We start from the raw sequence: 11,948 nt of genomic DNA on the forward strand, positions 1-11,948 counted from the left end.
TAAACCCTCTACTGAGAACCTGTGGAGACAATGCTCTCACCCGTTACAGATTAACTTTTTCAGTGACAGGATTAGGAAGCTTTGGCCCGAAGCTGCGACTGATCTACAAAGCTTATTATATATGATTGTACTTTCTGAATTTGGTTTAGTTATTAGAATTTCCCCTCGATAATTATTGTTTTAGTTTTTAGAGGGGCAGGACTTGGATTTGAGGATTGTTGTATATATATATATATATTGTTATTATACATATGTGATTACGTGGTTTAAAGTAAAAAGGATTTTTCGTTTTCATAATTAAAAATCCAATTTGTATCCATGAAGGCTCAATATTAAATAAATATAGTACTAAATTAAAGGGGTAAAGGTAGGTAGCACCTGGACTTTTAGTGCGATCATGAGGTACTAAAAGTTAGAGTGTTATAACCACAAAAACTAAAATGCTCACAACAACAGTAACAATAATGAAAATGAAATGGAAAATCAGTCATACCAAGGAAAACACGGTATAATAGACCAACACTGATTGCTGCAACCCCTTCGTCAATGGTTCTAGCGACAACACCAGCAGCTCCAACGAATAGGGAAGGAGTAGGGCTCATCCTCTGGCTCGTGTTTTTCTCTCCCTTTTTGGCCTTTACGCCTACAGCCGCAACGATGATTATGACGGCAAAGGAGTAGCTCAATGGGGTAGAAGTATTTCCTAGCACCAATCGTGATGCCCTTTGTCTGCTCCCATTCTTGTTTTCTTTCTCCTCTGCGGCAATGACGACATCAAAGTTCCCCTCTAGGGATGGCTTTGACGACGGTGACGATGGCGACGGTGATCGTAGCCTCTCATATCATCGTCCATTCCCTTATCCACTCTTCTTCTCGCTCGCCACCCCCTTTCTCAGATTCAACCCATGCTCTCTCTCTCTTCCTGCTCGATGTCAACGGAGACGGTGGCTCCCAACCCCGCCATTTCTCCTTCCTTGCTTCTTCTTATTTCTTCCTTTTTCATTCCTTAGCCCCTTTTCCTCTCTTTTGATCCCTATGTGTGTGTGCGCGCGAGCTTGTGTGTATGAGCGTGCGTGCGTGCATGTTCGTGCGCGTCTACGTTTGTGTTAGTATGGCAACTGAGTGAGAGATGGTGAGGGTTGATTGTGTTACTAAAATTAGGGTTAGAGTCAAGAAAAGGGATAAAGGTATTGTAGAAATTTTGATAAAATTAGAGGATAAAATAGTAATTGAAAATCAACATTTATTTTAGGAAAACAGTATTTATTTGTCAATTTACTAATTAATTTCAGGTAACTAATCTAATTCAAAATTAGAAATACTCAATTTTCTTTTGTTCATAATATGAAATTCAAAATTTCAATATTCAAATTAAATTATATAAAATTTTCATTATTTTTTAATTACAAAAATTTTAAATTATAAATAAAAAAATTGTTCAATTACTATAAAATTAGATAAAAATCCCATTTAATTCAAACTCAATTTATCAAAACTTGATTCAGTTACCTCAATAAAATAATTTATAAAAATAAAATTTTAAATAAATAAAATAAATCGAAATTGATTCATAATTAAATTAAACTTTAAAAAATTCTAGATCTTACAAAAGGATAAGCTAAAACAATAGAAAACCAATCATTATTTTAAAATGGACAATGAATTGACAATTTTATATGGAAGATTATTAATAAATTTTTATAATTTTCAAACTTACACCAACCTAATTTATGTATTTATTTTATTCTAGTTTCCACAAAAAATAAAAATATGCCTTTCGTTTAATTATTTATATAGAAAGGTACTAAAATGAGTTATATCGTCTAATAATTTATAATATTTTATTATTTTTTACTACTCAAGCGTTGAAACACAATTGTTGTTGCACTCAAATAAATAAAATGATTTGTGCTATGATATTAATTAATTTTTAGTATATTTATTTTAAATTGAAGTAATTTATTATAAAGCATGCAATATAATAATTATGTTATTTTTAAAATTCAATAATTATTCCATGTTTACATACAAATTGGTCAAATATCGTTTAAACTTTTTAAGAGATGATTTAACAAAACTTTTACTTTTCGAAAATACATCGTTCAAATTGATTTTTGAGAAATAAATTTTTAAAAGATTCATTTTTTTCATTTGGTAAATCAAATCAAAAATAGTTTTCAATGAATATAAACCATAATTCTGAAAATCGAACGGGACTGACCGGTTCAACCAGATTAGTTGGGAACCGATCATCAGGACGGTTCGATCGACCTTAAAAACCGTCTGGCAAAAAACCGATAGAACTGACGGTTAACCGTTGAACTAGTAGAACTGACCAATTTTTTAAAGGTTTTTTGGTTTAGTGACTCCCCCAAAACGGCGCCATTTTGACCCCTTTAAAAAAAAAACCCTAAATAGCTACCCGATGCCCAGTCCCCCCAGACCCCAGTCCCACTCATCTCTCCTCTTTGAAAATTCAATGAATGACAAAGAAAAGAACCCTAGCGGTGTAGCCCCCCAGCCCCAGAACCCGCAGCCACCGCATCCTCCACAGCCACCGCATCTCCTCTCCTCTATTCGAGCTCTTTCTCTGTATTCGCCGGTGTCGCTGTCTCTTCTGTTACCGCCGTCATTCCCCTTCCTCTTCGCCGCCGGTAAGCACTCCCCTTCCTCTTCGCCGTTGTGTCTCCTTTCTCCCCTGTTTGAGCTCCCTCTGATGATAGTTAATTTTGTTCATAATTTTCTGTGATAATAGTTAATTAGTTTGCTGAATTAATTTTGTTCATAATTTTCTGTGGAGTTTGTTGATTTTATTGTGGAGTTTGCTGTTTTAGTTTTACCATGAAATTTACTGAGTTAATTTGTTCATAATTTTGCTATAAAGTTTCCTGATTTTATTGTGGAGTTTGCTGATTTTAGTTTTATGGTAGAGTTTGTTGATTATTTTGATGATTTTAGTTTTTTTTTGTTGTACATTGAAGATGGAGCAATCACAAAAAGTTAATTATATGAATTAATTATTCTGTATTCTTGATTTGAATTCTGACTTATATGAATTAATCATTCTAAAAGTTGGATTCTGGATTCTGGATTTTGTATGTAATTTGTACTTTGGATTTCAAAATTTTGGATTTGCATAAGCTTCCTAAGCCATGGCCAATTTCTCACCCAATTCAATCAATCATGGCATTCGCGGATATGTTCCTGTATTGATTTGCCTATTTTTTGTTTTCATTGGTACCATTTATATCTAAATAATAGAGAGACTTTGTGTTAATTAATATGAATATATTATCCCTGTTAATATTTTTATTAAGCATCTTAACCTATCCAGTATTAGTGCTTCTAGTTTCATTGTAGAAAAAAATTATATTATTCATTAAGAACAAGTTGTATCCACCATGTTTATCTCTCTAATTTTGGTTCAGTGTTATGAGTTCTTATAATTGTGCAGTTGTAATTTTGTCTACGTTTAACTAGTATACATTAGTTAACCAAACTAATAATTTTTTTAAGAAAATTACTAATGTATGTCAAATTTTGAGGTATAATACCTTTTAGTCTCATGTTGAAGTATATCTCTAAAATTATTTTCATATTAAATTTTATTGACTTAGAAATTATTGAATTTAAATATTTAAAATTATATATTGAATTTTTAATAATTTTATTTAATACTTAATTAAACCGGTTGAATTTCGATTGAACTCCAGTCGAAGCAATGAACCAGTGAACCAGTCACCTCACCGGTTCATTGACTGGTTCGGTTTTCGCAACCTTGATATAAACAATAACAATTATATTTGATACAACATTTAATATTAAAAAAGAATCGCTTGTAATTTCGATGGTTGTAGCTATGTTACGTTCATGATACAATATTGATACGAGTGACTCTTACATATATAAATTCATGATACAACAACGTAACATACACTAACACAGTATGCTTGGATAACAATGATATGCATAGGGCAAAACCGCATGCAAATTGGCTTCTTATTGAGTTCATTTTCGATCTATATTTTCAATCCAAACAACAACAACAATAATAATAAATAAATAAATAAATAAATAAATAAATAAATAAAGTGACTTTGTTTCCATCACACTAACATCGTGGTATGTAACATTTAGCATAACGCCAATCATCACATTGACATTGTGGAGGATTAGATTTAGTACAAACACATGAAATGCAAGATGGATGGCAATATTCCTCAATATCTAAGCACTGGCACATTGTATCTATATTATGAACATCATTATTATCATATAATGTTTTGCAATTGCATCGTTCACAGCAATGCTCGTCTTCAATGTTGAATGATTGTGTGGTGATATAGTTTGCATTGGTGAGCTGACTACCAGCTTTAGTATTTGCTGAAAATCCAATGTTGATGACGAAAAGCAAAACAATTACCTTTAACGACATCTTGTTACGTTGATTAACCCTCATCAATTTCTCTCTGTCATATTAATTTTATGTATGTTGTATTGTTGGATACGTGAAGTGGCAACTAACAATTGAAGCTTTGTTTATCCGCTGAATTATTTCATTGAAGGGGTAAGGCTATAGCCAAATAGATCGGGCCAATATCAATTGTGTCTTTTCCTTTATTTTATATTATAAGCTAAGGGAAACTATATTATGTGACTATTGAAAGGTAGTGTTGAGTTTTTCCTTTATTATATATATACAAATTAGACTTTTCATGTCTTTATCATTGTTATCTTTCAGGTATATATGTAATTGTCACTTGTAATTGTCCACGTATATAATTTCACGAAAAGTTTGAAACATTTTTTTGTAGTATAATGTCCTTTCAAAAAGTTCTTAGGTTATTGTATTATTTGATTTGTATTGCAATAAGTCAAACAAAATGAATGATGCATAAGTATTTTTAGTTGTTTTTAGTTATTATTTCTTTAAATAAAGTTAGTAATTTTCTTAGTTTTATTAAGATTCTTATATATAATTTTAATCAACGTTTCTTGGAGTTATTTACTTTTGAGCTTTGATTTATGTAGAAAAGTGTTGAAAATTAAAGAAAAGAATCAAAAGGGACCAAGAATTGAAGACAAGTGCAAAAAGAATTCGTGGATGCTGTCAACCCTGACCGTCTCACACTCCAACGAGCATAACTTCAGCAATAGAGGTCCAAATGACGCGAATCCAGCGGCATTATTAGAAGGCTAACTTCTAGGACTTTCCAACGATACATAGACTATAATAGTCTATGATTATTCTCTGGATTCACGGCATTTTTGGCGTTCAACGCCATTTCGCGTCCCACCTATATAATCATCCGGGAGTTATGCAGTTTGACGCTATTTCAGTGGCGTTCAACGCCAGTCCACTCCAACATGCAATAAAATGAACCACAACTGGCGTTCGACGCCAGCAACTCCGCGTTCAATGTCAAGAGCCCAGTAAAGAAGAGCTAAATGGCGTTCAACGCCACTCCAGCGGCATTGAACATGAGACTCGATTGCCGAAAGGATTGCACAATTTGATGCTAGGAGTGGCGTTTGACACCACCAAACTGGCATTTAACGGTGTTTACCTAAAATGCAGCCCAAGATCCAAGGAAATCACTCTGAGCTTTGGAAGTAAATGATCAAGATTTGATTGGATTGAATGGAGAAGATCCGATTTTGATGCCGAAATTGAATTTTGAATTAAAAGAAAAAGATCTCCTTTAAAAAGAGAGGGGCAGCAACACACAAATCTTCTTGCTCTCCTCCCCCTCTTTGTTCACTTTTTTGTTTTCAGACGATAATTAGGATTTTAATTTTTTTTCACCATGAGCAACTAAACCTCCATTGTTAACGTTAGGAGCTTTGTTTATTTTGATGGATTAATATTACTGTTTTTCTATTTTGATAATGCACTGATGTTTTATTTAATAATTTTCGTTCTTCATCTTAAGGATTATAGTGTATTGGAAAATAACTTTAATTTGAATTGAATCCCTTTATTAGCTTGGAAAAATTAATCTTTGGAATTAAGCTTGAAACTCTTTCTCACAATTCTTTAATTGTCTAAAACCAATTTGATAAGTGACATAAAATCAATTAGAGTTAGTTCTTAAGAATTGTGTGGCATGTAAACCAGAAATTGTACTTAATCTCTTAGCGTAATAAATTGTTCAAGAAATTGACGGTTGATTAGATTGGGGAAAATTTAATTGCCAATTGATTGGGATTCGATTATTTAGAGTTTGCCATGAATTATAACTTTGCATGATCAAAGTAGATAGCAATAATTATTAATCAAAAAAATTAAATATCTCTAACACCTTAACTTTTCTCATATACTTTTTCACACGTCTTAAATAGCTTTGTTTACATTCTCTGTTTAATCTTAAGGGTTTCAAAAACTAAATTTTGATTGTCTGACTATAGTAATCAATTGACTATTATTTGCTTAATCCGTTAATCCTCGTGGGAACGATAACCCACTCCTGTGGTATTACTTGATACGATTCGGTATACTTGTTGATAGTAAGTGTGAAAATTCTGCATCAAGTTTTTGGTACTGTTGTCGGAGATTAATTGAGATTAACAACTACCGGTTGATTGATTACCTAGATTAGATACTTTTTCTTTTTTTTTTCTATTTTCTCTTCTGTTCAACAAAAAAAGTAAAAAAAAAAAATTCTTTCCGTCTTTCCTCTTTTCTTTCCTTTTTATCACATGGTGCGTTTAATTCAATTTGGTTTTTTGTGCCAAGAAAAATAATGGAGAGAGACCACATGAGTTACTACTCATACCCATGAAATGATTCATATTTCCATGGATAGAAGAACTATCCAAATTTTGGTTGGAAAATTCAAGAATAAGGACAATTCAGTGTTCCAAATCCCATCCATCAAGAACCATCATCTCTTGATCTTTTCTTGAAAAAACTGGAGAAATCCGTTGCTAATTTTATGCATGCAAGTTCAACCCCACCTCTTAATTATTCATATCAAGAACCATCTTCTCTCGATCTTTCCATGGAAAAACTAAAGCAATCCCTTGCTAATTTTATGTAAGAATTTTTTACCTCACCTCTTAATTCTGCATATCAAGAACCATCACTTATGGAGCTTGCCATGGAAAACTAGAGAACATACACTGTTATTGAGTTTGTTCAATACAATCAAGGCCAAAAACTTGGTACGAAATTATAAAATCACAAACTAACTGGCAAGTGCACTAGGTCGTACCAAGTAATACCTTAGGTGAGTGAGGGTCGATCGCACAACCATTGATGAACCAAGCAACAATGGTTGAGTCATTTACATAGCCAGACAAGCACAAAGGAGTGTTTTGGGTTCAAACTACATTAAACAGTAATCAGAGAAATTAAGAAAGTAAACTGTAAATTGGTTGCGAGAATTATATGAGAAAACAGTTAAGGTTTTAGAGATATTTACCTTTTCGAATTAACAATTCTTATTAACCACTTTGATTATGCAAGGATTTAATTCAAAGAAACTTTAAGTGATTAGATCCCAATTCCTTGGTAATTTAATCCTCCTCTAAGTCAGTTAACCACCAATTCCTTGGTCCCTTAATCTAATTAGAGGGTTTAAGTTCAAAAACCTAATTTATAGCCACACAAAAACTTAAAGAGTTATGAGAATTAAGTTTCTAGCTATTATTCATGTGAGAAAACTTTTTCAAAATTCAACAAGAGTTCAATTTAGAAAAGAGTTATTTTCCAATACACTCTAATCCGTAGGATGAAGAATGAAACAGATTCTTGAATGTAAACCAATGCATTATTCAGAAGTAGAAAACAATAGTTATTAATCCATTCAAATAAACAGAGCTCCTAACCTTAACAGAGGAAGTTTAGTTTCTCATGGCTCAGAGAAAAACTAGGGTTCCAAAAGTGTATAAAGAGCGGAATGAATAAGTGATGAGCGGATATTTTATACGCTTTTTGGGGATAATTTCATATAGTTTTGAGTATATTTTTGTTAGTTTCTAGTCTATTTTTATTAGTTTTTAGGAAAAATTCATATTTCTGGACTTTACTATGAGTTGTGTGCTTTTCTGTAATTTTAGGTATTTTTCTGGCTAAAATTGAAGGAGCTGAGCAAAAATCTGATTCAGGCTGAAAAAGGACTGCTGATGCTGTTGGATTCTGACCTCCCTGCAATCAAAGTGAATTTTCTGGAGCTACAGAACTCAAAATGGCATGCTCCCAATTGCGTTGGAAAGTAGACATCCAGGGCTTTCCAGCAATATATAATAGTCCAAACTTTGCATAAGGATAGACGACGTAAACTGGCGTTCAACGCCAGTTCTCTGCCCAATTCTGGCGTCCAGCGCCAGAAAAGGATCAAAAGCTGGAGTTGAACGCCCAAACTGGCATAAAAACTGGCGTTCAACTCCACAAATGGCCTCTGCATGTGAATTGCTTAAGTCTCAGCCCAGCACACACCAAGTGAGCCCCAGAAGTGGATCTCTGCATCATCCATCATAGTCCACTCATATTTTGTAACCCTAGGCTACTAGTTTAGTATTTAAACAACTTTTAGAGACTTATTTTGTATCTCACGACATTTTAGATCTAAACCTTGTATTCTCTGACGGCATGAGTCTCTAAACCCCATTGTTGGGGGTGAGGAGCTCTGCTGTGTCTCGATGAATTAATGCAAGTATTTCTGTTTTCCATTCAAACACGCTTGTTCCTATCTAAGATGTTCATTCGCGCTTAACTGTGATGAAGGTGATGATCTGTGACATTCATCACCTTCCTCAACCCATGAACGTGTGCCTGACAACCACCTCCGTTCTATATCCGATTGAATGAGTATCTCTGAGATCTCTTAATCAGAATCTCCGTGGTATAAGCTAGAACTGATGGCGGCATTCATGAGAATCCGGAAAGTCTAAACCTTGTCTGTGGTATTCCGAGTAGGATTCAAGGATTGAATGACTGTGACGAGCTTCAAACTCCTGAAGGCTGGGCGTTAGTGACAGACGCAAAAGGATAGTAAATCCTATTCCAACCGGATCGAGAACCAACCGGTGATTAGCCGTGCTGTGACAGAGCGCGTGAGCGTAGTTTTCACTGGAAGGATGGAAGGTAGCCATTGACAACGGTGATCCACCAACACACAGCTTGCCATAGGAGGAAGTGCGTGCGTGAACAAGAAGACAGAGGAAAGCAGAGATTCAGAAGACAAAGAATCTCCAAAACTCCAACATATTCTCCATTACTGCATAACAAGTAACCTTTGATCCATGCTCTATTGTTTATTTGCAATTCAACTGATAAACATAATTGACTTCCTGACTAAGATTTACAAGATAACCATAGATTGCTTCAAACCAACAATCTCTGTGGGATTCGACCCTTACTCACGTGAGGTATTACTTGGACGACCCAGTGCACTTGCTGGTCAGTGGTACGAGTTGTGAAAAGTGTGATTCACAATTCGTGCACCAAGTTTTTGGCGTCGTTGCCGGGGATTGTTCGTGTTTGAACAACTGACGGATTATTTTGCTGCTTAGATTAGGAAAATTTTTCTTTTTGGTTTAGAGTCTCTTATTATTGTTCTTGGTTAAAAATATCCTTCTTTAAAACAAGTGTTACATTTACTGCCCAATTGGCTAGAGCGTTAGTCTAAGCCCGTGGCAGTTTGGTACACTCTTTTTAAAACCTTTTTCATAAATAATATTTTCTCTATTAAATTTTGTGCCAAACTTTAAGTTTGGTGTTTTCTTGTTAATTTTGCTGTGTTTTTCGAAAATTTATTTTGGTTTTCTAAAAATTTTAAGTTTGGTGTTCTTGAGTTTTCCTGGTGACTTGATCTTAAAATTTTTAAGTTTGGTGTTCCTTGGTGTTTTTCCCTCCAAAATTTTCGAAAATAAGGAGCATTAGATCTAAAAAAATTTTAAATCTTGTGCCATCTTATTGTTTTTCTCCTTCCTCTTAAAAATAAAAAATATCCTTTCTCTCTATTTTGAAAACAATTTTTCGAAATATACCTTTAAAAATTCAGATTTTTATTTCAAAATTTAAAACCTTTTTCAAAAATCATCATATCTTTTTTTTTTTAAAATCTCATAACCACTTTCTCTCTCCTCACTTTTTCGAAAATCTTTTACTCATTTTTATTTATTCTATTTTGATTTATTTTATTTTCGAAATAAATTAATAAATAAATAAATAAAAATATTTTTTCTATCTTACATCATCTCCCTTTCTCCATCATGGATCTAAGCGGAAATGAACAGTCCAGGAGGACTCTGGGGTCATATTCTAACCCCTCTACTGCTTCATATGGGAGTAGCATCTGCATACCCTCCATTGGAGTCAGTAGCTTTGAGTTGAATCCTCAGCTCATTATCATGGTGCAATAAAGTTGCCAGTATTCCGGTCTTCCACAGGAAGAACCTACAGAGTTTCTGGCACAGTTTCTACAGATTGCTGACACAGTACATGATAAGGAAATAGATCAGGATGTCTACAGACTATTACTGTTTCCATTTGCTGTAAAAGATCAAGCTAAGAGGTGGTTAAATAACCAACCTAAGGCCAGCATAAGGACATGGAAACAGCTGACAGAAAAATTCCTGAATCAATATTTCCCTCCAAAAAGGATGACACAGCTAAGGCTGGACATCCAAGGCTTTAAACAAGGAGATAATGAATCTCTTTATGATGCCTGGGAGAGATACAGAGAGATGCTACGAAAATGCCCCTCTAAAATATTTTCAGAGTGGGTTCAGTTAGACATCTTCTACTATGGGCTTGCAGAAGGAGCTCAGATGTCTCTAGATTACTCAGCTGGTGGATCTATCCATATGAGAAAGACAATTGAAGAGGCTCAAGAGCTCATTGATACAGTTGCCAGGAATCAGCATCTGTACCTAAGCAGCAACCCTTCCATGAATGAAGAAGTTGAAACAGTAACTGCTGAATTCAGTACTGTAAAACAAGCTGCTGAATTCAATCAGCAATTGGATTTTCTAACAAAGCAGCTAGCTGAATTCAAGGACAGGCTACAAGAGACAAGGATAGCTAATATACATATGGACGAACAGTTTAAGCAAACAAAGCAGCAGCTATCAAGGCAAATAGCAGAAGAATGCTAAGCAGTTCAATTAATAAGTGGGAAAACATTAAATACCCCACCTCAAGGCATCAAAAAGTCAAGAAATGAGAAACCCACCAAAGATTCACCTGAGGACAGTAAGAGCCCAGGGAAAAATAATTCTGGCGCTAAAACGCCAGAGAATTGGTGGAAGGCTGGCGCTGAACGCCCAGACGATGCCCAAAACTGGCGTTCAACGCCAGAAACAAGGCAGGATTGGCGTTCAACGCCAGAAATGGGCAAGAATCTGGCGTTGAACGCCCAAATAGGGCAGAATCCAGCGTTGAACGCCCAAAATGGGCACAGTTCTGGCGTTCAGACGCCAGAAGCAGACAAGGAGCTGGCGTCCAGTTTCACTCCAGCTTCTGACTCTGGCACTCAATTGCCAGTGAGGGACCAGACACACACAAGTGCTGATAACAACCCCTCTAAAAAGGCTTCTTTAACCACTAAGGTTGAGGAATATAAAGCCAAGATACCTTATCCTCAAAAACTCCGGAAAGAGGGGCAGGATAAGCAATTTGCTCGCTTTGCAAATTATCTAAGGACTCTTGAAATAAAGATTCCATTTGCAGAGGCACTTGAGCAAATACCCTCTTATGCCAAGTTCATGAAAGAGATCTTGAGTCATAAAAAGGAGTGGAGAGAAACAGAAAGAGTTCTCCTCACTGAAGAATGCAGTGCAGTCATTCTGAAAAGCTTTCCTGAAAAGCTTAAAGACCCTGGGAGTTTTCTGATACCATGCATATTAGAAGGTGATTGCACCAAGACAGTTTTATGCGATCTTGGGGCAAGCATCAACCTAATACCTGCATCCACTATCAGAAAGCTTGGTTTAACTGAAGA

The sequence above is a fragment of the Arachis ipaensis genome, chromosome B9, assembly GCF_059453495.1.
Source record: "Arachis ipaensis isolate K30076 ecotype BB chromosome B9, ASM5945349v1, whole genome shotgun sequence".
Classification (NCBI taxonomy): Eukaryota; Viridiplantae; Streptophyta; class Magnoliopsida; order Fabales; family Fabaceae; genus Arachis; species Arachis ipaensis.